This window comes from Leptodactylus fuscus, chromosome 5 (genome assembly GCF_031893055.1).
Source record: "Leptodactylus fuscus isolate aLepFus1 chromosome 5, aLepFus1.hap2, whole genome shotgun sequence".
NCBI classification, from domain to species: Eukaryota; Metazoa; Chordata; class Amphibia; order Anura; family Leptodactylidae; genus Leptodactylus; species Leptodactylus fuscus.
In genome coordinates, this window is record NC_134269.1 from 2,767,738 (window position 1) to 2,794,389 (window position 26,652).

Genomic DNA, 26,652 nt, shown 5'->3' on the forward strand with positions numbered 1-26,652 from the left:
AGTCTCACAATCTTCACCCTTATGTGTTTCACTTGCTGTCCCATCACTTATATCATATTTATTTACTTTTCCTCCTTTTTTTGACCAAAATCTCTCAATATCGATGGCCCCATCATGTGAGGAGTCTGGAAATGTCGTAGACACACCAACTACATCAATGTTTTCCTCCAGGACCTTAAGTTTTGCTGCCAGACTTCTGTCATTTGTGCAGATACAAATTTGGAATTTATTTTTCTACATTCAATTTCAGAATATGACTTTGTGATTTTGTCAGGTGAACCTAGTGAGATTTGTTTCACAAATATTTGTGAGAATCACCCACATGTTTCAGTTCAGGCAAAAGCATCATGGGGTAGCCGCACTCCGTGTCATCGCTGAGGTCCAATGACAGGCCTCAGCGGTGACTCGGCATCAGTGGTGTCATCTACGAGGTGGAAGATGTAGTGAAATAGGACCGGACAGTGCGCCAGAGCCCTGGGGAGGGGAATATCAGTGTTTGTATTTCTGCGCCTTCTCTGGAAAGAGACCACAGAGTATAATGATGATTTGTGGGTGGTAAACCCCCAAAAATTTTGAATTCAGCGAAACTTTAAATTTTTGGAAAATGTATAAACCTGGTCCATTATAAACCGAATAAGTCATCTGTAACATACAGTATGGATCTCCTTATCCACTGTCCTAAACTACCTTCTACTTTCCACTTCTCCATCCATCTCTAGGGGCATGAGAGCCTCAGAGGGCCAAAAGGCCTCTCACAACATGAAAAGACACCAGTATTGGCCATCGCCCATCGTAAATGGGGGCCCCCATTACATATTTTGCATCAGAGTCTGGAAGCGTGAAGTAACACTTCTGTCTCCATCCGCTATGTCAGTGATAACTAAGAATTAGAGGCATGGCCATGCGGTCCATGGCCAAAACCCGTAGCTGATCACTACATTTAAGTGCAAACCAGATCCTTAAAGTCAGACCTCAGACAAAAGCAAAGAAAATGATCCAAATCTTAGAACAAACCCTTCTATTACCCTCTTCTGTTTCAAAAATTATTTCTTAGTGGTTAATTTTTGCATTATTTTTTTGTAAGAAAGCACCTGTGAGACCCTCAGGATCCCAGAACACTGCTGAGACTCTCACAGGTACCTTGTTCTGCGGGGACCACTTGCAAATACTCCACAGAGGTCCCAATGGGAATTATATCAGTGGTTAAATACATGTTTCTGATACTGCGTATCGTTCAATCTGCGGTATGATTTATGCTGTGAAGTTACATTGTTCAATTTTTTAATTTTTTTTTCTTATTTCACTAAATATTTTTGAGCACTGAATTTACACGGCCGGGAGTGTTCTGGGTATTAATCACAATGTGTAATGCTGCAGTCTAAAAGGGATTTGTTTGTCTTTTGTATTTTTTGTTTTTTAGTCTAGCCAATTTTTTTATAGTGTTGGTGAATCGATATTTTGCAGGCGTAAATATATATATTTTATTTTGCCTGTAGATTTAGAAGGTGGTGAAAACCAGCCCCTTACACACATTGAGACGCAGTATTTTTTGCCCCACTGGGGTAGAAATACTCACCATGAAGGATAAAGTTCTTTGGCCTTTTGGAAGTCAGTCCAGATGTCAACTTAGTAGAAGCCAAAGCCAGGTCGTGTTTGGAGCTTCTCAACCATGTCCCAGAAGTTATCAGAGCGTTACGTGGAGATAGTTCTGAGTAGCAGAGTCCATGTGGGTTTAGTACGCATTATCCTGGGCAACAAAGACTTTAACTGACACCCCTGTGAGCTTTGGGATTCTGAGATTCATAGAGAGTTGTCCGATGCAACCGTTGCGACTTTGCTGGTAAGTTCAGCTACTATACATTGGCTGTTCAGTGCTTGAGCGCCTATTAGGCCACATCTTACTAGCAATAAGAAGGGTGCTATCTGCCCCGAGCTACACCATATATGCACTGGGTGATATGCAAAGACTAAAGTCAGGAGCGGGTCTGTGGCAAATCTGCAATTGGGGCCCAATTTATATCTCTTGTGGAGTAGAATTACTCTATGACCTGTAGGAATTCACCATCAGGATTCCTTCAAGTATAGTTTTTGTGGATTTTTTTCTTCTTTATTACATTTTTAGACTCCCTAGGTAATTTGTATTGCAGTATCTTGTCCATGTAAGTCCATTCTCTTCTATTACAGGCTACGCACAGCAATCTGTGATAGAAGTATAGTAATGAGGGGCAACATGGTGGCTCAGTGGTTAGCACTGCAGCACTGGAGTCCTGGGTTCGAATCCTGTTAAGGACAACATCTGCCTGGAGTTTGTATGTTCTCCCCGTGTTTGCATGGATTTCCTCCCATACTCCAAAGACAGATTGATAGGAAAACAAATTTACATAAATATGGGGCTCACCAGCTACAATAAAAAGAAGGCGTATGGTAATGAATTTCTGACCTCAATAAAAGTTTTTTCAGCAGCTACCAAAACTCTGCATTCCACATCTTGCACATTAGCCGTAATCGGTTTGCAGGAATACATCTTATACAATTTCTCTGAGGAAACTTTGGAGCATGTTCACACTGTATGGGAATAGCTTTACAGTATAAACACTGTTTGGTAAATGTAACCAGAGTCTTCTATAGCACGCGCCCATATTGTGTGATATGTAATTGTTCTTTAACTAGTTATTGGTAATTCTAATTGTGGAATTCTCCATAGACTTCTCGGTGGTGGTGGACTCCATAAGGCCTTAAGTGCACTGTGGTCCATGAAGAGCCTTCACATCGGTGGTACACCGGCCATCCTGCAAAATGGTAGCACAGCAGAATACAGCGTGATCACTGTCACATTGTCTAACATGGATCCAACCTTAATGACCCCTGAAGTAAGGACCCTCCTATTATAATTAGAAGATTGTACAATGGCCATATTCAGAATTTGTCATTCCCATAACATAGTATAAGATCGGAATTGTATTATTTATTCTATTATTGTCATGTATATTAGTTTTATGTACAAGGGTAAGAGCAAATTTAAATACTTTTGTTCAATGCAGTGCAAGGACTACATTACTGTTCCATAGACCTTGTAAGTTCATGCGCAGAGGGCAAAGTCTTTCTAAGACAACTATAGCGCTTGTGCGAATTTAATGCTTTTCTCCATCTTGATTTTTCCTTTCCACCAGTTTTCTGCTTCCTTCTGATGCTGAACATCTTAGGCGATATTTACACGAGGCTGTGTGAAAAACAGATGAATCCATTCTTAAGGCAATTTTCACAGATTTGGATCAGATTTCCTATAACTCGCACCATAATTGGCGTCATACAGGACACCTACACCAGTCCATGAGTAGCATTGACTTCTATTCTGTTACTCGGGAGTGCACCAGATTTATTAATACACCAGAACTTAGAAATAATTCCGGTCTTGCATCAGCCGAGAAATTTGATTGACTGGTGTTTTGCACCTGGGAAGGGGAAAAAACATATAACAACATACTCACCCATGTTTCTCATCATGGTACGGTAATGCTGCTCCAGATTCTTGTTTTGGTAGAAGTTCCTGCCACCTGTGACTGCTGAGATTAATCAGGGGCCTTTGACGTCTAAGAAAAGGAATTGGAATGTCACTTACATACGTCCCCTGTGCCCCACGTCCTTTCCTTAGGCCACTGAGGCCAGTGACGTGTGGTGAGGACTTCCACCAAAACAAGATCCCATTGTGGTCCGGTGATGCTACTCCGGGGTTTTGTTTTGGCGGAAGTCCCTGCCACATGTGACTGCTGAGATCAATCAGAGGCCTTAGACACCTATGGAAAGGAATCAGGATGTCACTTACATACGTCCCCTGTGTCCCATATCCTTTCTTTAAGCCACTGAGGCCAATGACGTGGTGAAGACTTCCACCACAACAAGATCTCATTGTGGTCCGGTAATGCTGCTCCAGATTCTTGTTTTGGTAGACGTTCCTGCCACATGTGACTGCTGAGATCAATCAGGGGCTTCAGAGGTCTAAGGAAAGGAACCGAGATGTCACTTACATACGTCCCCTGTGTCCCACGTCCTTAGGCCACTGAGGCTAGTCACATGTGATGAAGACTTCCACCAAAACAAGATACCAGAGCAGCAGTCCCAGACCACGATGGAAGACACCAGATCAACAGGAACAGGTAATTATTTTTTTTCACTTTTCCCGACCTCTGGGCGAAATACGGGTTAAAAGCGCTGTGTAAAAGACCACACCGGGAATGCGTCACATTTTTTCCCGCAACATTTTTCACAGTAAGGGCTCGTTCACACGGTGTAACGTGCCGCGTGATGTGGCACGTGTATGCCGCGTGACCCTTTGCGTGCCGTTCATGCTCCCATTCATTTGAATGGGAGCGGGGATCGTATGCGCCGCGCTAGTTTGTGGCCGTGCATTTATTCACAGCCGCAAACTAGCGCGGCGCATACGATCCCCGCTTCCATTCAAATGAAAGAGTTTTCCTTTGTGGACTTTCTCTTCTGATTATAACTATATGGAAAACGCCAACATTTCCATAGGTATAATTGACATTCTGTAATTTACAAAAGCACTGCTCGACGGGGTCTTGGAATAGAAGGACAGACACATTGTATGGACAGGCCGAAAAAATGTGACGTATGCAAAGGTATCTCCTCGGCACCGGCATTAATTCCATACTGCTTTACATAAAAAACTAAATACACAAACATAAAACAACTTAGCTGATACACTGAGATAGTAGACCTACCTAAACAAGAAATGGGAAACTGCAAATAGGAAATATTAGGTAGAAAGTATTGTCCATCCAGTTACAATGATCTAGGGATTGAGGGTACATGTAGAAGACACATTCTGAAACTCCTGCCTTGGGCACAAAGGTAACTTGTCCGACCAATGCCAGTCTCTTTCTCCATCTCTTTCTCCACATTACAAGATATGCTTCATCTTCTGGAAAGCTTTCTTAAAGTCTTTGTTCTTCAGGGTGTATATAATGGGACTAAGCAGTGGGGTCACCAGAATATAAGTCACGGACAAGGGAATGTATAAATAAGGATTAATGTCCCAAAAATATGGAAACTACAGTGAGGTGGGAGCTGCTAATGTCTGGTTATATTGTATCACATACATGAATACACTTTAATCTTTTCTCTGATATATTATTAAATAAATCACCTCGACCAACTCCAACTCTGTGTATCATTCAATAGATGCCTCTCTACTGAATCCACTACAGTTGAAATCTTTTCTCTAGCCCTCACTTTCCGTAAGTCATCAGTGGTGTTAGTTAGAGATGAGCGAACAGTGTTCTATCGAACACATGTTCGATCGGATATCAGGGTGTTCGCCATGTTCGAATCGAATCGAACACCACGTGGTAAAGTGCGCCAAAATTCGATTCCCCTCCCACCTTCCCTGGCGCCTTTTTTGCACCAATAACAGCGCAGGGGAGGTGGGACAGGAACTACGACACTGGGGGCATTGAAAAAAATTGGAAAAAGTCATTGGCTGCCGAAATCAGGTGACCTCCATTTTAGACGAATAGTGGATTTCAAATCCGGGTCATATGAGAATGTGAACTTTGTGACTATGAGACAGGGATAGCTGTACAGGCAGGGATAGCTAGGGATAACCTTTATTTAGGGGGGAATGTTATTAAAAATAACTTTTTGGGGCTCTATCGGGTGTGTAATTGTGATTTTTGTGAGATAAACTTTTTCCCATAGGGATGCATTGGCCAGCGCTGATTGGCCGAATTCCGTACTCTGGCCAATCAGTGCTGGCCAATGCATTCTATTAGCTTGATGAAGCAGAGTGTGCACAAGGGTTCAAGCGCACCCTCGGCTCTGATGTAGCAGAGCCGAGGCTGCACAAGGGTTCAAGCGCACCCTCGGCTCTGATGTAGGAGAGCCGAGGGTGCACTTGAACCCTTGTGCACCCTCAGCTCTGCTACATCAGAGCCGAGGGTGCGCTTGAACCCTTGTGCACACTCTGCTTCATCAAGCTAATAGAATGCATTGGCCAGCGCTGATTGGCCAATGTATTCTATTAGCCTGATGAAGTAGAGCTGAATGTGTGTGCTAAGCACACACATTCAGCTCTACTTCATCGGGCTAATAGAATGCATTGGCCAGCGCTGATTGGCCAGAGTACGGAACTCGACCAATCAGCGCTGGCTCTGCTGGAGGAGGCGGAGTCTAAGATCGCTCCACACCAGTCTCCATTCAGGTCCGACCTTAGACTCCGCCTCCTCCGGCAGAGCCAGCGCTGATTGGCCGAATTCCGTACTCTGGCCAATCAGCACTGGCTAATGCATTGTATTGGCTTGATGAAGCAGTGCTGAATGTGTGTGCTTAGCACACACATTCAGCTCTACTTCATCGAGCTAATAGAATGCATTGGCCAGCGCTGATTGGCCGAATTCCGTACTCTGGCCAATCAGCACTGGCTAATGCATTGTATTGGCTTGATGAAGCAGTGCTGAATGTGTGTGCTTAGCACACACATTCAGCTCTACTTCATCGGGCTAATAGAATGCATTGGCCAATCAGCGCTGGCCAATGCATTCTATTAGCGTGAACTGAGTTTGCACAGGGGTTCTAGTGCACCCTCGGCTCTGCTACATCAGATTGCTACATCTGATGTAGCAGTGCCGAGTGTGCATCAGATGTGTAGTTGAGCAAAACTGACTCAGCACTGCTAAGTCTGCATTCGCATAGGAATGCATTGGCCAGCCTTCGGCCAATCAGCGCTGGCTCTGCCGGAGGAGGCGGAGTCTAAGGTCGGACCTGAATGGAGACTGGTGTGGAGCTATCTTAGACTCCGCCTCCTCCAGCAGAGCCAGCGCTGATTGGTCGAGTTCCGTACTCTGGCCAATCAGCACTGGCCAATGCATTTCTATGGGGAAAAGTTAGCTTGCGAAAATCGCAAACTGACAGGGATTTCCATGAAATAAAGTGACTTTTATGCCCCCAGACATGCTTCCCCTGCTGTCCCAGTGTCATTCCAGGGTGTTGGTATCATTTCCTGGGGTGTCATAGTGGACTTGGTGACCCTCCAGACACGAATTTGGGTTTCCCCCTTAACGAGTTTATGTTCCCCATAGACTATAATGGGGTTCGAAACCCATTCGAACACTCGAACAGTGAGCGGCTGTTCGAATCGAATTTCGAACCTCGAACATTTTAGTGTTCGCTCATCTCTAGTGTTAGTTTCAGTATTATATTTGCTAATTAGGCTCTGTAATATTAGGTGGGCAGTCCCAGGTTGGAGAAGACAGTCAGGGACCGCCCACCTGACAATAAAAAAACTATTCCACATATTGGGTGCAGAAAATAATAAATAACAGCACTGATTGCTCAGGAACTAGAGAAAAAAATTCAACTGCACCAGAATCAGATCAGCGACTATTGGAGGATGCAAAGAGTTGATGGAGGTGGTAAAAGGTCTTCGATAACATGATAACTGAGGAATTGAGACTATGTGGGGGGTTAACACTACAAACCCCCCCGCTAGTCGAGTAGATGCATAACTCTTCTCTTTTCCAAATTAAAAGCTTTTTTAAAGTCCTTGTTCCTCAGGGTGTATATAATGGGGTTAAGCAGTGGGGTGACCACAGTATATATCATGGACAAGACTTTGCTCAGGGTCAGCGATTCTTCACCTGTAGGAAACATAAACAACAATTAATGTCCCAAAAAATATGGAGACCACAATGAGGTGGGAGCTACAGGTGGAGAAGGCTTTATGTCTCCCAGTACTGGATGGGATCTTCAGGATGGTGATGACAATGTAGACATAGGACATGACAATGACTATTAAGGGACAAAATCCAGTTAGAACACCAATGATAAGATTCTGTTTATGTATTGCAGATATATCGGAGCAGGAGAGCTGCAGTATAGGCTCTAAGTCACAGTAGAAATGGTCAATGACATGAGGTCCACAAAAATACAGATCATGTAAGGAAACGGCATAGACTGACATCACCATAAAAGCAATCAACCAAGTCATACTTGCTGATGTCACACAAAATGTAGGTGTCATGATGGAGCTATAGCGGAGGGGGATACAGATGGCCACATACCGGTCATAAGACATCACCGACAGGAGAAGACATTCCGAGAACTCTGACGTGGCAAAGACACAAAACTGGACGATGCAGCCAATGAGAGTCATAGTACTACCACCAAACAGTAGGGTGTAGAGAAAGGTGGGGACAATATCTGTAACTACTATGATGTCACACAATGAGACTTGCGTAAGGAAGAAGTACATGGGGGACCGAAGGGGTCTGCTCACTAAATACAAGACCATGATGAGAAGGTTTCCTGAAATGGTTGCACAGTATATAAGAAACATCAGAGAGAAGAACGGGATTTTAAAGTTTTGTATATTTGTGAAGCCAAGAAGAAAAATGTGAGTGATGTTACTTGTAAATGTGTCCTGGAGAAAGTATAAAAGAGCAGAACAATTGCTGAAAATATCAATAATTTATAGTATACTAATATAGAGGATAATAATAATAATAATAATAATAATAATAATAATAATAATAATAATAATAATAATAATTAATAATAGTAATAGTAATAATAATAATAATAATAATAATAACATTTAATTATGCAAATAAACCACAGCACACATGGAGTAATGTAGTGGGGCTTTTCATTCCATCACAAGTCTTTTCTTTTCAATTATTACTTGTTAATCATGTAATTTTCTTGGCTTTGGCTCAAAAACCGCAACAAAATCTGCAACAAAAAATGCTGCATTTCCGTAATGTGGGGCCTCAGCCTTAGCAAGACTTTCTTATGAGCTAAAGGTTTCCTACATTCTGTGAGTCAGCACAATTATGGTAATAACACATTTATACAATTTTTGTTTGCTTTAATAACATAAAGAAATACAAAACTTTGCAAACAAAAACCTAAAAACTCTCCATATTCTGGCACCAGAAACTTTTCTACATCTCAGTTTGGGGCTCTGAATAAGACATATTTTTTTGCAGGGAGAGAGCAGTTGTGACAGCAGCTTATACCGACCAGTGGATAAAAGTCTGCTTTCTTTTCCAAACTAGAAGACACAGTTAATATAATGAAAAGCTTCTTTAAAATTGTTGTTTCTATATAATGAATAGTGTATATAATGGAGTTAAGCAGTGCGGTCACCACAGTATATATCATGGACAAGACCTTGCTCAGGGTCAGGGATTCTCCTCTTGTTGGAAACATATACACAATTGTTAATGTCCCATGAAATATGGAGACCACAATGAGGTGGGAGCTACAGGTGGAGAAGGCTTTATGACTACCAGTATGACACCATCAGAATTTCAATGACAAGGTACACATAGGACATCAATATTATTATAAGAGGAAAAAGTCCAGTTAGAAAACCAGCAATGAGATTCTTTTTTATGTACTGTATTGCAGATATATCAGAGCTGCAGTATAGGTTCTAAGACATAGTAGAAATGGTCCATAGTGAATGGTCTGCAGAAATACAGATTATGTAAAGAAATGGTATAGACCGAAACCACCATAAAAGCAACTGACCAAGTCATACAAAACTTATGAGTCATGATGGAGTGATAGTGGAGAGGGTTACAGATGGCCACATACTGGTCATAAAACATCACAGTCAGTAGAAGATATTCTGAGAACTTTGAGGTAACGAAGACACAAAACTATGCAGTCTATGAGAGTCATAGTACTACTGCCATACAGTAGAGTGAGAAGAAGGATGGACGCAACATCTGTAGTCACCAGCAGTTCAGACAATGTGTAATGAAGAAGTACATGAGAGGACCAAAGAGTTCTACTCACTAAATAAGAAGTACTTGGGGGACCGAAAAGTTCTACTCACTAAATAAGAAGTACATGAGGGGACCAAAGAATTCTACTCACTAAACAAGAAGTACATGAGGGGACCGAAGAGTTCTACTCACTAAATAAGAAGTACATGAGGGGACCGAAGAGTTCTACTCACTAAATAAGTAGTACATGTGAAGACCAAAGAGTACTACTCACTAAATAAGAAGTACTTAGGGGGACTGAAGAGTTCTACTCACTAAATAAGAAGAACATGAGGGGACTGAAGAGTTCTACTCACTAAATAAGAAGTACTTAGGGGGACTGAAGAGTTCTACTCACTAAATAAGAAGTACATGAGGGGTCCGAAGAGTACTACTCACTAAATAAGCAGTACATGAGGCAACCAAAGAGTTCTACTCATTAAATTAGAAGTACATGAGGGGACTGAAGAGTTTTACCCAATAAATAAGAAGTATATGAGGGGACCAAAGAGTTCTACTCACTAAACAAGAAGTACATGAGGGGATCGAAGAGTTCTACTCACTAAATAATAAGTACATGAGGGGACCGAAGAGTTCTATTCACTAAATAAGAAGTACACGAGGGGTCCGAAGAGTTTTACTCACTAAATAATAAGTACATGAGGAGACCGAAGAGTTTTACTCACTAAATAAGAAGTACATGAGGGGACCAAATAATTCTACTCACCAAATAAGTACATGAGCGGACTGAAGAGTTTTATTCACTAAATAGGAAGTACATGAGGGAACCGAAGAGTTCTACTCACTAAATAAGAAGTACATGGGTGACCAAAGAGTTCTACTCATTAAATAAGAAGTACATGAGGGGACCGAAGGGATTAATTTGTTAAATGCAAGGCAGTAATTAAAAAGTTTCCTGAAATGGTGGCGCAGTACATAAGAACCGGTAGAGAGAAGAACGAGATTTTAACGTTTTGTATATTTGAGAATCCAAGAAGAAAAATGTAATGATGTGATGTTATTTGTCAGGTGTGTCTTCAAGAAACCTTAAAAGACTCAAAACAATTGCTGACAATAACGAGAATTTCTATTATACAAAATCATAATAATAATAATAATCATAATAATAATAATAATAATAATAATAATAATAAATTATGAAAATGTATTTTTGCATTTTATTTAATCAGATATGTATAATCAGTCTTGTAATGTTTCCAGTCCTTTTATATGTAACCGATTGTTTTTTGCCAAGTGACATTCACGTGAGGGCTATTTACAGCTGAAGACATTTTTACTTTGGCACTTACTGCATTAACCCCTCTGCCGCACAACGGAATCTCAACTCCTTTCGATGGCTTTTCAATAGGTTTTCTTACCCTCTGTGATAAGATCAGAGACTGGAGAAAGTTATTGTCTCTTTTTTTTCTCCTCCTCCCATTCCATAGTATGGACTAGGCTGGCTTTACCTATAAGATATTTTGGCTTTACCTATAAGATATTTCGGCATTTCTAACTTCAGTCTTTATGTTACATAGTTTCGGTCATTTAGATATTTTATTTCTTGTATTTTATCTTTGTTTTTTTTTGCTTGTTAAATAGAATATTCCTAATGTTACCTTAAAATTAAATGGATAATTATCTCAGCAATTACACAAAAAAAAAAAAGTATATTAGATTATATATATATATATATATATATATATATATATATATATATATATATATATATATATATATATATATCTGTGATCCTTCAGCAATTGTTTCTGTAACTCACTTCAGTTCTGTACTGTAGGATGTCCATGTGGGCCCATCGTAAATAAGGTTTAGTCTGATGAGATTAGAACAAGGTAATGAGAGCCTAAGATCCTCAATATAACAGCAGAGAGTCTGGGCAGCATAGTCGGTATTTGATAATGTTTCCATATCCAGTCATTGTATAGCTGCATTTATTGGGCGTTTTATACCGGATGCGTCTATAGGGAGATCCACAACCAGCCCCCGAGCTCCAATGTAATAAGTCTTAGAGATGAGCGAACAGTGTTCTATCGAACTCATGTTCGATCGGATATTAGGCTGTTCGGCATGTTCGAATCGAATCGAACACCGCGTGGTAAAGTGCGCCATTACTCGATTCCCCTCCCACCTTCCCTGGCGCCTTTTTTGCTCCAATAACAGCGCAGGGTAGGTGGGACAGGAACTACGACACCGGTGACGTTGAAAAAAGTAGGCAAAACCCATTGGCTGCCGAAAACATGTGACCTCTAATTTAAAAGAACAGCGCCGCCCAGGTTCGCGTCATTCTGAGCTTGCAATTCACCGAGGACGGAGGTTTCCGTCCAGTTAGCTAGGGCTTAGATTCTGGGTAGGCAGGGACAGGCTAGGATAGGAAGGAGAAGACAACCAACAGCTCTTATAAGAGCTAAATTCCAGGGAGAAGCTTGTCAGTGTAACGTGGCACTGACGGGCTCAATCGCCGCAACCCAGCTTTCCCAGGATCCTGAATGGAATACACTGTCAGTGTATTCCCGTATACCCGATATATACCCCCGATACCCGTTCCAACGGTGTGCCCCCCCACCTTCACCCCAGAAATACCCTGCAAGTCCCCTAGCAATAGGATTGGGGCTATATACACCCACTATTTTTGCTACTGCCATATAGTGCCATTGTCTCACTGGGAATTCAAAGAATATATTGGGCTTACATATAACTTCAATTCCAGGGAGAAGCTTGTCAGTGTAACGTGGCACTGACGGGCTCAATCGCCGCAACCCAGCTTTCCCAGGATCCTGAATGGAACACACTGACAGTGTATTCCCGTATACCCCATATATACACCCCAAATCCCCGTTCCAACGGTGTGCCCCCCCACCTTCACCTCAGAAATACCCTGCAAGTCCCCTAGCAATAGAATTGGGGCTATATACACCCACAATTTTTGCTACTGCTATACAGTGCCATTGTCTCACTGGGAATTCAAAGAATATATGGGGGTTACGTGCACCCACAATTTTTAATACTGGTATACAGTGCCATTGTCTCACTGGGAATTCAAAGAATATATTGGGGTTATGTGCACCCACAATTTTTACTACTGGTATATAGTGCCATTGTCTGACTGGGAATTCAAAGAATATATGGGGGTTATGTGCACCCACAATTTTTAATACTGGTATACAGTGCCATTGTCTGACTGGGAATTCAAAGAATATATTGGGAATACAAATACCCTCATTTCTTGCTACTGCCATATAGTGCCAGTTTCTGACTGGTAATTCAAAGAATATATTGGGGTTACGTGCACCCACAATTTTTAATACTGGTATACAGTGCCATTGTCTGACTGGGAATTCAAAGAATATATTGGGAATACAAATACCCTCATTTCTTGCTACTGCCATATAGTGCCAGTTTCTGACTGGTAATTCAAAGAATATATTGGGGTTACGTGCACCCACAATTTTTACTACTGGTATACAGTGCCATTGTCTGACTGGGAATTCAAAGAATATATTGGGAATACAAATACCCTCATTTCTTGCTACTGCCATATAGTGCCAGTTTCTGACTGGTAATTCAAAGAATATATTGGGGTTACGTGCACCCACAATTTTTACTACTGGTATACAGTGCCAATTTCTAACTAGGAATTCAAAATGCGCAAGGCTCCCGGAAAGGGACGTGGACGAGGCCGTGGGCGAGGTCGGGGGAATGGTTCTGGGGAGCAAGGTAGCAGTGAAGCCACAGGGCGTCCCGTGCCTACTCCTGTGGGGCAGCAAGCATTGCGCCACTCCACAGTGCCAGGGTTGCTTGCCACATTAACTAAACTGCAGGGTACAAACCTTAGTAGGCCCGAGAACCAGGAACAGGTCTTGCAATGGCTGTCAGAGAACGCTTACAGCACATTGTCCAGCAGCCAGTCAGACTCTGCCTCCTCTCCTCCTATTACCCAACAGTCTTGTCTTCCTTCCTCCCAAAATTCCGAAGCTTTACAGAACAATAACCCAAACTGTCCCTGCTCCCCAGAGCTGTTCTCCGCTCCTTTCATTGTCCCTCAACCTGCCTCTCCACGTCACGATTCCACGAACCTAACAGAGGAGCATCTGTGTCCAGATGCTCAAACACTAGAGTCTCCTCCATCTCCGTTCGATTTGGTGGTGGATGACCAGCAACCCACCCTCATCGACGATGATGTGACGCAGTTGCCGTCAGGGCATCCAGTTGACCGGCGCATTGTGCGGGAGGAGGAGATGAGACAGGAGTTGGAAGAGGAAGTGGTGGATGATGAGGACACTGACCCGACCTGGACAGGGGGGATGTCAAGCGGGGAAAGTAGTGTGGATGTTGAGGCAGGTGCAGCACCAAAAAGGGTAGCTAGAGGCAGAGGCAGAGGTCAGCAGCTTAGGCGAAGCCAGGCCACACCCGGAATCTCCCAAGATGTTCCAGTTCGTACCCAGCCCCGAAAAACTCCCACCTCGAGGGCACGTTTCTCGAAGGTGTGGAGTTTTTTCAAGGAATGCGCCGAGGACAGATATAGTGTTGTCTGCACAATTTGCCTCTCGAAATTGATTAGGGGCTCTGAGAAGAGCAACCTGTCCACCACTTCAATGCGCCGTCATTTGGAATCCAAGCACTGGAATCAGTGGCAGGCAGCAACGGCAGGACAAAGGCCGCCTGCCGTTCACGCCACTGCCACTGCCTCTGCCACTGCCTCTGCCTCTGCCACTGCCACTGCTGACTGTGCTGGCGATGCACTCCAGAGGACGAGCCAGGACACCACTTCATCTGCCTCCGCCACTTTGTTGACTTCTACCTCATCCTCCCCTGGTCCTGTCTTATCTCCTTCTCCTGCACCATCAAAGGCACCATCAGGCGTTTCTTTACAACAACCCACCATCTCTCAGACATTGGAGCGGCGGCAGAAATACACTGCTAACCACCCACACGCGCAAGCCTTGAACGCCAACATCGCTAAACTGCTGGCCCAGGAGATGTTGGCGTTCCGGCTTGTTGAAACTCCCGCCTTCCTGGACCTGATGGCAACTGCGGCACCTCGCTATGCCGTCCCTAGCCGTCACTACTTCTCCCGGTGTGCCGTCCCCGCCTTGCACCAGCACGTGTCACTCAACATCAGGCGGGCCCTTAGTTCCGCGCTTTGCACAAAGGTCCACTTGACCACCGACGCGTGGACAAGTGCATGCGGACAGGGACGCTACATTTCACTGACGGCACACTGGGTGAATGTAGTTGAGGCTGGGACTGCTTCCCAAACTGGCCCGGTGTACCTCGTCTCCCCGCCTAACATTCCTGGCAGGGACACGAGAAGAACACCCCCCTCCTCCTCCTCCTCTACCGCCTCCTCCTCCGCCACCGCCTCCTCCTCCGCCACCGCCTCCTCCTCCGCTGTTAGATTGACCCCAGCTACGAGTTGGAAACGTTGCAGCACTGGCGTTGGTAGACGTCAGCAGGCTGTGCTGAAGCTGATCAGCTTGGGGGACAGACAGCACACTGCCTCCGAGGTGAGGGATGCCCTCCTCGATGAGACGGCAATATGGTTTGAGCCGCTGCACCTGGGCCCAGGCATGGTCGTTTGTGATAACGGCCGGAACCTGGTAGCAGCTCTGGAGCTTGCCGGACTCCAACATGTTCCATGCCTGGCCCACGTCTTCAACCTAGTGGTGCAACGTTTCCTAAAGAGCTACCCCAATGTTCCAGAGCTACTGGTGAAAGTGCGGCGCATGTGCGCCCACTTTCGCAAGTCGACAGTAGCCGCTGCTAGCTTAAAATCTCTCCAGCAACGCCTGCATGTGCCACAACACCGGCTTTTGTGCGACGTCCCCACACGCTGGAACTCAACGTTTCAGATGTTGAATAGAGTGGTTGAGCAGCAGAGACCTTTGATGGAATACCAGCTACAAAACCCTAGGGTGCCACAAAGTCAGCTGCCTCAGTTTCACATCCATGAGTGGCCATGGATGAGAGACCTTTGTGACATCCTACGGGTCTTTGAGGAGTCCACAAGGAGGGTGAGCTCTGAGGATGCGATGGTGAGCCTTACAATCCCGCTCTTGTGTGTTCTGAGAGAATCCCTGATTGACATCAGGGATAACTCAGATCACACAGAGGAGTTAGGGATAGCATCCGATCCGTCACAGCTGGAGAGTAGGTCCACACATCTGTCCGCTTCACTGCGTTTAATGGAGGAGGAGGAGGAGGAGGAGGAGGAGGAAGAAGAGTTGTCCGATGATGTGATGGTGATACAGGAGGCTTCCGGGCAACTTCGAATCGTCCCATTGTTGCAGCGCGGATGGGTAGACATGGAGGATGAGGAGGAAATGGAGATTGAACTTTCCGGTGGGGCCAGAGGAGTCATGCCAACTAACACTGTGGCAGACATGGCTGAGTTCATGTTGGGGTGCTTTACAACCGACAAGCGTATTGTCAAAATCATGGAGGACAACCAGTACTGGATCTTTGCTATCCTTGACCCCCGGTATAAAAACAACATCTCGTCTTTTATTCCGGTAGAGGGGAGGGCCAATCGCATCAATGCTTGCCACAGGCAATTGGTGCAGAATATGATGGAGATGTTTCCAGCATGTGACGTTGGCGGTAGGGAGGGCAGTTCCTCCAGTAGGCAACCAAGTTCTCACCGGTCCACACAAACGAGGGGCACACTGTCTAAGGTCTGGGACACCTTGATGGCACCCCCTCGCCAAAGTGCCGCCACGGAGGGTCCTAGTGTCACCAGGCGTGAGAAGTATAGGCGCATGTTGCGGGAATACCTTTCCGACCACAGCCCTGTCCTCTCCGACCCCTCTGCGCCCTACACGTATTGGGTGTCGAAGTTGGACCTGTGGCTTGAACTTGCCCTATATGCCTTGGAGGTGCTGTCCTGTCCTGCCGCCAGCGTCCTATCTGAGAGGGTGTTCAGTGCAGCCGGTGGCATCATCACTGACAAGCGCACCCGTCTGTCAGCTGAGAGTGCCGACCGGCTCACTTTGATAAAAATGAACCACCACTGGATAGAGCCTTCATTTTTGTGCCCACCTGTGTAAAGCACCCCAACATGAAACTCCATGTCTGTACTCAACCTCTCCAATTCCTCCGCATCCTCATACTCATCCACCATAAGCGTTGCACAATTCTGCTAATACTAGGCTCCCTCCAACATGATTTCCCCCAACTCTGCTGGTTAGAGGCTCCCTCCACCCTGATTTCCACCAACTCTGCTGGTTAGAGGCTCCCTCCACCCTGCTTTCCCACAACTCTGCTGGTTAGAGGCTCCCTCCACCATGAATTTGCCCAAACTGGGCTGTTTAGAGGCTCCCTCCACCATGAATTGGTCCAAACTGGGCTGGTTAGAGGCTCCCTCCACCATTAATTGGTCCAAACTGGGCTGGTTAGAGGCTCCCTCCACCATGAATTTGCCCAAACTGGGCTGTTTAGAGGCTCCCTCCACCATGAATTTGCCCAAACTGGGCTGTTTAGAGGCTACCTCCACCATGAATTGGTCCAAACTGGGTTTTTTAGAGGCTCCCTCCACCATGAATTGGTCCAAACTGGGCTGGTTAGAGGCTCCCTCCACCATGAATTGGTCCAAACTGGGGTGGTTAGAGGCTCCCTCCACCATGAATTGGTCCAAACTGGGGTGGTTAGAGGCTCCCTCCACCATTAATTGGTCCAAACTGGGCTGGTTAGAGGCTCCCTCCACCATTAATTGGTCCAAACTGGGCTGGTTAGAGGCTCCCTCCACCATTAATTGGTCCAAACTGGGCTGGTTAGAGGCTCCCTCCACCATGAATTTGCCCAAACTGGGCTGTTTAGAGGCTCCCTCCACCATGAATTTGCCCAAACTGGGCTGGTTAGAGGCTCCCTCCACCATGAATTGGTCCAAACTGGGGTTTTTAGAGGCTCCCTCCACCATGAATTGGTCCAAACTTGGCTGTTTAGAGGCTCCCTCCACCATGAATTGGTCCAAACTGGGGTGGTTAGAGGCTCCCTCCACCATTAATTGGTCCAAACTGGGCTGGTTAGAGGCTCCCTCCACCATTAATTGGTCCAAACTGGGCTGGTTAGAGGCTCCCTCCACCATGAATTGGTCCAAACTGGGTTTTTTAGAGGCTCCCTCCACCATGAATTTGCCCAAACTGGGCTGTTTAGAGGCTCCCTCCACCATGAATTGGTCCAAACTGGGCTGGTTAGAGGCTCCCTCCACCATGAATTTCCCAAAACTTGGCTGTTTAGAGGCTCCCTCCACCATTAATTGGTCCAAACTGGGCTGGTTAGAGGCTCCCTCCACCATGAATTGGTCCAAACTGGGGTTTTTAGAGGCTCCCTCCACCATGAATTGGTTCAAACTTGGCTGTTTAGAGGCTCCCTCCACCATGAATTGGTCCAAACTGGGGTGGTTAGAGGCTCCCTCCACCATTAATTGGTCCAAACTGGGCTGGTTAGAGGCTCCCTCCACCATTAATTGGTCCAAACTGGGCTGGTTAGAGGCTCCCTCCACCATGAATTTGCCCAAACTGGGCTGTTTAGAGGCTCCCTCCACCATGAATTTGCCCAAACTGGGCTGGTTAGAGGCTCCCTCCACCATGAATTGGTCCAAACGGGTTTTTAGAGGCTCCCTTCACCATGAATTGGTCCAAACTTGGCTGTTTAGAGGCTCCCTCCACCATGAATTGGTCCAAACTGGGGTGGTTAGAGGCTCCCTCCACCATTAATTGGTCCAAACTGGGCTGGTTAGAGGCTCCCTCCACCATTAATTGGTCCAAACTGGGCTGGTTAGAGGCTCCCTCCACCATGAATTGGTCCAAACTGGGGTTTTTAGAGGCTCCCTCCACCATGAATTGGTCCAAACTTGGCTGTTTAGAGGCTCCCTCCACCATTAATTGGTCCAAACTGGGCTGGTTAGAGGCTCCCTCCACCATGAATTGGTCCAAACTGGGTTTTTTAGAGGCTCCCTCCAACATGAATTTGCCCAAACTGGGCTGTTTAGAGGCTCCCTCCACCATGAATTGGTCCAAACTGGGGTGGTTAGAGGCTCCCTCCACCATTAATTGGTCCAAACTGGGCTGGTTAGAGGCTCCCTCCACCATTAATTGGTCCAAACTGGGCTGGTTAGAGGCTCCCTCCACCATGAATTTGCCCAAACTGGGCTGGTTAGAGGCTCCCTCCACCATGAATTGGTCCAAACTGGGTTTTTTAGAGGCTCCCTCCACCATGAATTTGCCCAAACTGGGCTGGTTAGAGGCTCCCTCCACCATGAATTGGTCCAAACTGGGGTTTTTAGAGGCTCCCTCCACCATGAATTTGCCCAAACTCTGCTGGTTAGAGGCTCAATCCACCCTGATTTTCAAAACAAATGTTGGTGCCAACCTCAACTTACTACAAGGGCCAAATTCACTGCTGGTGACAAGCTCTCCTCACTGCAAGTGCCAAATACACATGTTTCAAGGTGTTTTCCTACTGTCAGAGAGGTGGTATTGAGTGTGTAAAGTGTGTAGTTGTTAGGCTGTGATGTTGGGGTAATAGAGGGTCTTTGGTGTGTTAGATGCCCCCAGACATGCTTCCCCTGCTGTCCTAGTGTCATTCCAGAGGTGTTGGCATCATTTCCTGGGGTGTCATAGTGGACTTGGTGACCCTCCAGACACGGATTTGGGTTTCCCCCTTAACGAGTATCTGTTCCCCATAGACTATAATGGGGTTCGAAACCCGTTCGAACACACGAACATTGAGCGGCTGTTCGAATCGAATTTCGAACCTCGAACATTTTAGTGTTCGCTCATCTCTATTTAGGAGGAGTGCTGTGCACTTAAAGCCCACGGACCCTATTATAGTCTATGGGGTCCATGCACTTTAACTGCATAGCGCTTGCAGTTGCACTGATATTCCGTTCGGGGGGGGGGTCCTCCTGCGGACTCCTTCAGATGAGAGGCAACCACTAATGTGAACCGGCCCTTACTCGTCCTGAAGAACCAGCATTGATTGGCCGAATGCTATACATTGTACAGCATTCGGGCCAATCAACGCTGGTTCTGCCGGAGGCTCGTCTGTGAAGAGGTGGAGTCTAAGATTGGACCACAATGGAGACTGCTGTGGTCCGATCTTAGACTCCGCCTACTCACAGACGAGCCTCTGGCAGAACCAGCATTGGTTGGACGAATGCTGTACACTGACCAATCAACGCTGGTCAATGCATTCCTATGACAAAAAAGTCAGCTCCCTCGTAACAGCAAGCAGAACCAGCGTTGAGTTGCCGCCTGCTCATCTTTGCTAGTAAGTAGAGCTGGCAGCTTGCGGTTACGAGGGAGCTTACTTTTTATCAGCGCAACTGCAAGCGCTGTGCAGTTAAAGCGCACGGTCCCCATAGACTATAATTGGGTCCGTGCTCTTTAACTGCACAACGCTCCTCCTAAACACTCTCCTCCTGCTACTCCTGGACTTGGTGACTCTCCTTTAGTCGAATAGTGGTTTCCCCTGAAACAAGTATTTTTTCCCATAGACTATAATGGGATTCGATATTCGATTGAGTAGTCGAATATTGAGGCTCTACTAGAAATGAATATCAGATCTCGAATATTTCACTGTTCGCTCATCTCTAGTGTTAACTTTTGGCCTTGACCTTCTTTACTGAGTGTCTAAATGATTAAAAGTTTCTCCAATTCGATTCTTATACACTGTGTTTAATAGTGATGTTATTTTCGTTGTTATGCACAGTGTAAAAAAAAAATCTGATGATTTCTCAAGAGAGACTTATTAGAGATGAGCGAACACTAAAATGTTCGAGGTTCGAAATTCGATTCGAACAGCCGCTGAATGTTCGTGTGTTCGAATGGGTTTCGAACCCCATTATAGTCTATGGGGAACAGATACTCGTTAAGGGGGAAACCCAAATCCGTGTCTGGAGGGTCACCAAGTCCACTATGACACCCCAGGAAATGATACCAACACCTCTGGAATGACACTGGGACAGCAGGGGAAGCATGTCTGGGGGCATCTAACACACCAAAGACCCTCTATTACCCCAACATCACAGCCTAACAACTACACACTTTACACACTCAATACCACCTCTCTGACAGTAGGAAAACACCTTGAAACATGTGTATTTGGCACTTGCAGTGAGGATAGCTTGTCACCAGCAGTGAATTTGGCCCTTGTAGTAAGTTGAGGTTGGCACCAACATTTGTTATGAAAATCAGGGTGGATTGAGCCTCTAACCAGCAGAGTTTGGGCAAATTCATGGTGGAGGGAGCCTCTAAACACCCCAGTTTGGGCAAATTCATGGTGGAGGGAGCCTCTAAAAACCCCAGTTTGGACCAATTCATGGTGGAGGGAGCCTCTAAAAACCACAGTTTGGGCAAATTCATGGTGGAGGGAGCCTCTAAACACCCCAGTTTGGGCAAATTCATGGTGGAGGGAGCCTCTAAAAACCCCAGTTTGGACCAATTCATGGTGGAGGGAGCCTCTAACCAGCCCAGTGTGGGCAAATTCATGGTGGAGGGAGCCTCTAAACAGCCCAGTTTGGGCAAATTCATGATGGAGGGAGCCTCTAACCAGCCCAGTTTGGACCAATTAATGGTGGAGGGAGCCTCTAACCAGCCCAGTTTGGACCAATTAATGGTGGAGGGAGCCTCTAACCAGCCCAGTTTGGACCAATTAATGGTGGAGGGAGACTCTAACCAGCCCAGTTTGGACCAATTCATGGTGGAGGGAGCCTCTAAAAACCCCAGTTTGGACCAATTCATGGTGGAGGGAGCCTCTAACCAGCCCAGTTTGGACCAATTCATGGTGGAGGGAGCCTCTAAACAGCCCAGTTTGGGCAAATTCATGGTGGAGGGAGCCTCTAACCAGCCCAGTTTGGACCAATTAATGGTGGAGGGAGCCGCTAAACAGCCCAGTTTGGGCAAATTCATGGTGGAGGGAGCCTCTAAACAGCCCAGTTTGGACCAATTCATGGTGGAGGGAGCCTCTAAAAAACCCAGTTTGGACCAATTCATGGTGGAGGGAGCCTCTAAACAGCCCAGTTTGGGCAAATTCATGGTGGAGGGAGCCTCTAACCAGCCCAGTTTGGACCAATTAATGGTGGAGGGAGCCTCTAAACAGCCAAGTTTTGGGAAATTCATGGTGGAGGGAGCCTCTAACCAGCCCAGTTTGGACCAATTCATGGTGGAGGGAGCCTCTAAACAGCCCAGTTTGGGCAAATTCATGGTGGAGGGAGCCTCTAAAAAACCCAGTTTGGACCAATTCATGGTGGAGGGAGCCTCTAAACAGCCCAGTTTGGGCAAATTCATGGTGGAGGGAGCCTCTAAAAAACCCAGTTTGGACCAATTCATGGTGGAGGGAGCCTCTAACCAGCCCAGTTTGGACCAATTAATGGTGGAGGGAGCCTCTAAACAGCCAAGTTTGGACCAATTCATGGTGGAGGGAGCCTCTAAAAACCCCAGTTTGGACCAATTCATGGTGGAGGGAGCCTCTAACCAGCCCAGTTTGGGCAAATTCATGGTGGAGGGAGCCTCTAACCAGCCCAGTTTGGACCAATTAATGGTGGAGGGAGCCGCTAAACAGCCCAGTTTGGACCAATTCATGGTGGAGGGAGCCTCTAAAAACCCCAGTTTGGACCAATTCATGGTGGAGGGAGCCTCTAAAAAACCCAGTTTGGACCAATTCATGGTGGAGGGAGCCTCTAACCAGCCCAGTTTGGACCAATTAATGGTGGAGGGAGCCTCTAACCAGCCCAGTTTGGACCAATTAATGGTGGAGGGAGCCTCTAACCAGCCCAGTTTGGACCAATTAATGGTGGAGGGAGCCTCTAACCACCCCAGTTTGGACCAATTCATGGTGGAGGGAGCCTCTAAACAGCCAAGTTTGGACCAATTCATGGTGGAGGGAGCCTCTAAAAACCCCAGTTTGGACCAATTCATGGTGGAGGGAGCCTCTAACCAGCCCAGTTTGGGCAAATTCATGGTGGAGGGAGCCTCTAAACAGCCCAGTTTGGGCAAATTCATGGTGGAGGGAGCCTCTAAACAGCCCAGTTTGGACCAATTAATGGTGGAGGGAGCCGCTAAACAGCCCAGTTTGGGCAAATTCATGGTGGAGGGAGCCTCTAAACAGCCCAGTTTGGACCAATTCATGGTGGAGGGAGCCTCTAAAAAACCCAGTTTGGACCAATTCATGGTGGAGGGAGCCTCTAAACAGCCCAGTTTGGGCAAATTCATGGTGGAGGGAGCCTCTAACCAGCCCAGTTTGGACCAATTAATGGTGGAGGGAGCCTCTAACCAGCCCAGTTTGGACCAATTAATGGTGGAGGGAGCCTCTAACCAGCCCAGTTTGGACCAATTAATGGTGGAGGGAGCCTCTAACCACCCCAGTTTGGACCAATTCATGGTGGAGGGAGCCTCTAAACAGCCAAGTTTGGACCAATTCATGGTGGAGGGAGCCTCTAAAAACCCCAGTTTGGACCAATTCATGGTGGAGGGAGCCTCTAAACAGCCCAGTTTGGGCAAATTCATGGTGGAGGGAGCCTCTAACCAGCCCAGTTTGGACCAATTAATGGTGGAGGGAGCCGCTAAACAGCCCAGTTTGGGCAAATTCATGGTGGAGGGAGCCTCTAAACAGCCCAGTTTGGACCAATTCATGGTGGAGGGAGCCTCTAAACAGCCCAGTTTGGACCAATTAATGGTGGAGGGAGCCTCTAAACAGCCAAGTTTGGACCAATTCATGGTGGAGGGAGCCTCTAAAAACCCCAGTTTGGACCAATTCATGGTGGAGGGAGCCTCTAACCAGCCCAGTTTGGGCAAATTCATGGTGGAGGGAGCCTCTAACCAGCCCAGTTTGGACCAATTAATGGTGGAGGGAGCCGCTAAACAGCCCAGTTTGGGCAAATTCATGGTGGAGGGAGCCTCTAAACAGCCCAGTTTGGACCAATTCATGGTGGAGGGAGCCTCTAACCAGCCCAGTTTGGACCAATTAATGGTGGAGGGAGCCTCTAAACAGCCAAGTTTGGACCAATTCATGGTGGAGGGAGCCTCTAAAAACCCCAGTTTGGACCAATTCATGGTGGAGGGAGCCTCTAACCAGCCCAGTTTGGGCAAATTCATGGTGGAGGGAGCCTCTAAACAGCCCAGTTTGGGCAAATTCATGGTGGAGGGAGCCTCTAACCAGCCCAGTTTGGACCAATTAATGGTGGAGGGAGCCGCTAAACAGCCCAGTTTGGACCAATTCATGGTGGAGGGAGCCTCTAAAAACCCCAGTTTGGACCAATTCATGGTGGAGGGAGCCTCTAAAAAACCCAGTTTGGACCAATTCATGGTGGAGGGAGCCTCTAACCAGCCCAGTTTGGACCAATTAATGGTGGAGGGAGCCTCTAACCAGCCCAGTTTGGACCAATTAATGGTGGAGGGAGCCTCTAACCAGCCCAGTTTGGACCAATTAATGGTGGAGGGAGCCTCTAACCACCCCAGTTTGGACCAATTCATGGTGGAGGGAGCCTCTAAACAGCCAAGTTTGGACCAATTCATGGTGGAGGGAGCCTCTAAAAACCCCAGTTTGGACCAATTCATGGTGGAGGGAGCCTCTAACCAGCCCAGTTTGGGCAAATTCATGGTGGAGGGAGCCTCTAAACAGCCCAGTTTGGGCAAATTCATGGTGGAGGGAGCCTCTAAACAGCCCAGTTTGGACCAATTAATGGTGGAGGGAGCCGCTAAACAGCCCAGTTTGGGCAAATTCATGGTGGAGGGAGCCTCTAAACAGCCCAGTTTGGACCAATTCATGGTGGAGGGAGCCTCTAAAAAACCCAGTTTGGACCAATTCATGGTGGAGGGAGCCTCTAAACAGCCCAGTTTGGGCAAATTCATGGTGGAGGGAGCCTCTAACCAGCCCAGTTTGGACCAATTAATGGTGGAGGGAGCCTCTAACCAGCCCAGTTTGGACCAATTAATGGTGGAGGGAGCCTCTAACCAGCCCAGTTTGGACCAATTAATGGTGGAGGGAGCCTCTAACCACCCCAGTTTGGACCAATTCATGGTGGAGGGAGCCTCTAAACAGCCAAGTTTGGACCAATTCATGGTGGAGGGAGCCTCTAAAAACCCCAGTTTGGACCAATTCATGGTGGAGGGAGCCTCTAAACAGCCCAGTTTGGGCAAATTCATGGTGGAGGGAGCCTCTAACCAGCCCAGTTTGGACCAATTAATGGTGGAGGGAGCCGCTAAACAGCCCAGTTTGGGCAAATTCATGGTGGAGGGAGCCTCTAAACAGCCCAGTTTGGACCAATTCATGGTGGAGGGAGCCTCTAAACAGCCCAGTTTGGGCAAATTCATGGTGGAGGGAGCCTCTAACCAGCCCAGTTTGGACCAATTAATGGTGGAGGGAGCCTCTAACCAGCCCAGTTTGGACCAATTCATGGTGGAGGGAGCCTCTAAAAACCCCAGTTTGGACCAATTCATGGTGGAGGGAGCCTCTAACCAGCCCAGTTTGGGCAAATTCATGGTGGAGGGAGCCTCTAAACAGCCCAGTTTGGGCAAATTCATGGTGGAGGGAGCCTCTAAACAGCCCAGTTTGGACCAATTAATGGTGGAGGGAGCCGCTAAACAGCCCAGTTTGGGCAAATTCATGGTGGAGGGAGCCTCTAAACAGCCCAGTTTGGACCAATTCATGGTGAAGGGAGCCTCTAAAAAACCCAGTTTGGACCAATTCATGGTGGAGGGAGCCTCTAAACAGCCCAGTTTGGGCAAATTCATGGTGGAGGGAGCCTCTAACCAGCCCAGTTTGGACCAATTAATGGTGGAGGGAGCCTCTAACCAGCCCAGTTTGGACCAATTAATGGTGGAGGGAGCCTCTAACCAGCCCAGTTTGGACCAATTAATGGTGGAGGGAGCCTCTAACCACCCCAGTTTGGACCAATTCATGGTGGAGGGAGCCTCTAAACAGCCAAGTTTGGACCAATTCATGGTGGAGGGAGCCTCTAAAAACCCCAGTTTGGACCAATTCATGGTGGAGGGAGCCTCTAAACAGCCCAGTTTGGGCAAATTCATGGTGGAGGGAGCCTCTAACCAGCCCAGTTTGGACCAATTAATGGTGGAGGGAGCCGCTAAACAGCCCAGTTTGGGCAAATTCATGGTGGAGGGAGTCTCTAAACAGCCCAGTTTGGACCAATTCATGGTGGAGGGAACCTCTAAAAAACCCAGTTTGGACCAATTCATGGTGGAGGGAGCCTCTAAACAGCCCAGTTTGGGCAAATTCATGGTGGAGGGAGCCTCTAAACAGCCCAGTTTGGGCAAATTCATGGTGGAGGGAGCCTCTTACCAGCCCAGTTTGGACCAATTAATGGTGGAGGGAGCCTCTAAACAGCCAAGTTTTGGGAAATTCATGGTGGAGGGAACCTCTAACCAGCCCAGTTTGGACCAATTCATGGTGGAGGGAGCCTCTAACCAGCCCAGTTTGGGCAAATTCATGGTGGAGGGAGCCTCTAACCAGCAGAGTTGTGGGAAAGCAGGGTGGAGGGAGCCTCTAACCAGCAGAGTTGGTGGAAATCAGGGTGGAGGGAGCCTCTAACCAGCAGAGTTGGGGGAAATCATGTTGGAGGGAGCCTAGTATTAGCAGAATTGTGCAACGCTTATGGTGGATGAGTATGAGGATGCGGAGGAATTGGAGAGGTTGAGTACAGACATGGAGTTTCATGTTGGGGTGCTTTACACAGGTGGGCACAAAAATGAAGGCTCTATCCAGTGGTGGTTCATTTTTATCAAAGTGAGCCGGTCGGCACTCTCAGCTGACAGACGGGTGCGCTTGTCAGTGATGATGCCACCGGCTGCACTGAACACCCTCTCAGATAGGACGCTGGCGGCAGGACAGG

At 46.8% G+C, this 26,652-nt stretch overlaps 1 pseudogene; it reads left to right on the plus strand.

Annotated features, from left to right (window-relative positions):
* LOC142204274 (olfactory receptor 6B2-like) overlaps nucleotides 1–3,334 on the plus strand; it is a 28,560-nt pseudogene extending 25,226 nt beyond the window's left edge.
* Nucleotides 3,335–26,652: the final 23,318 nt, after the last annotated feature.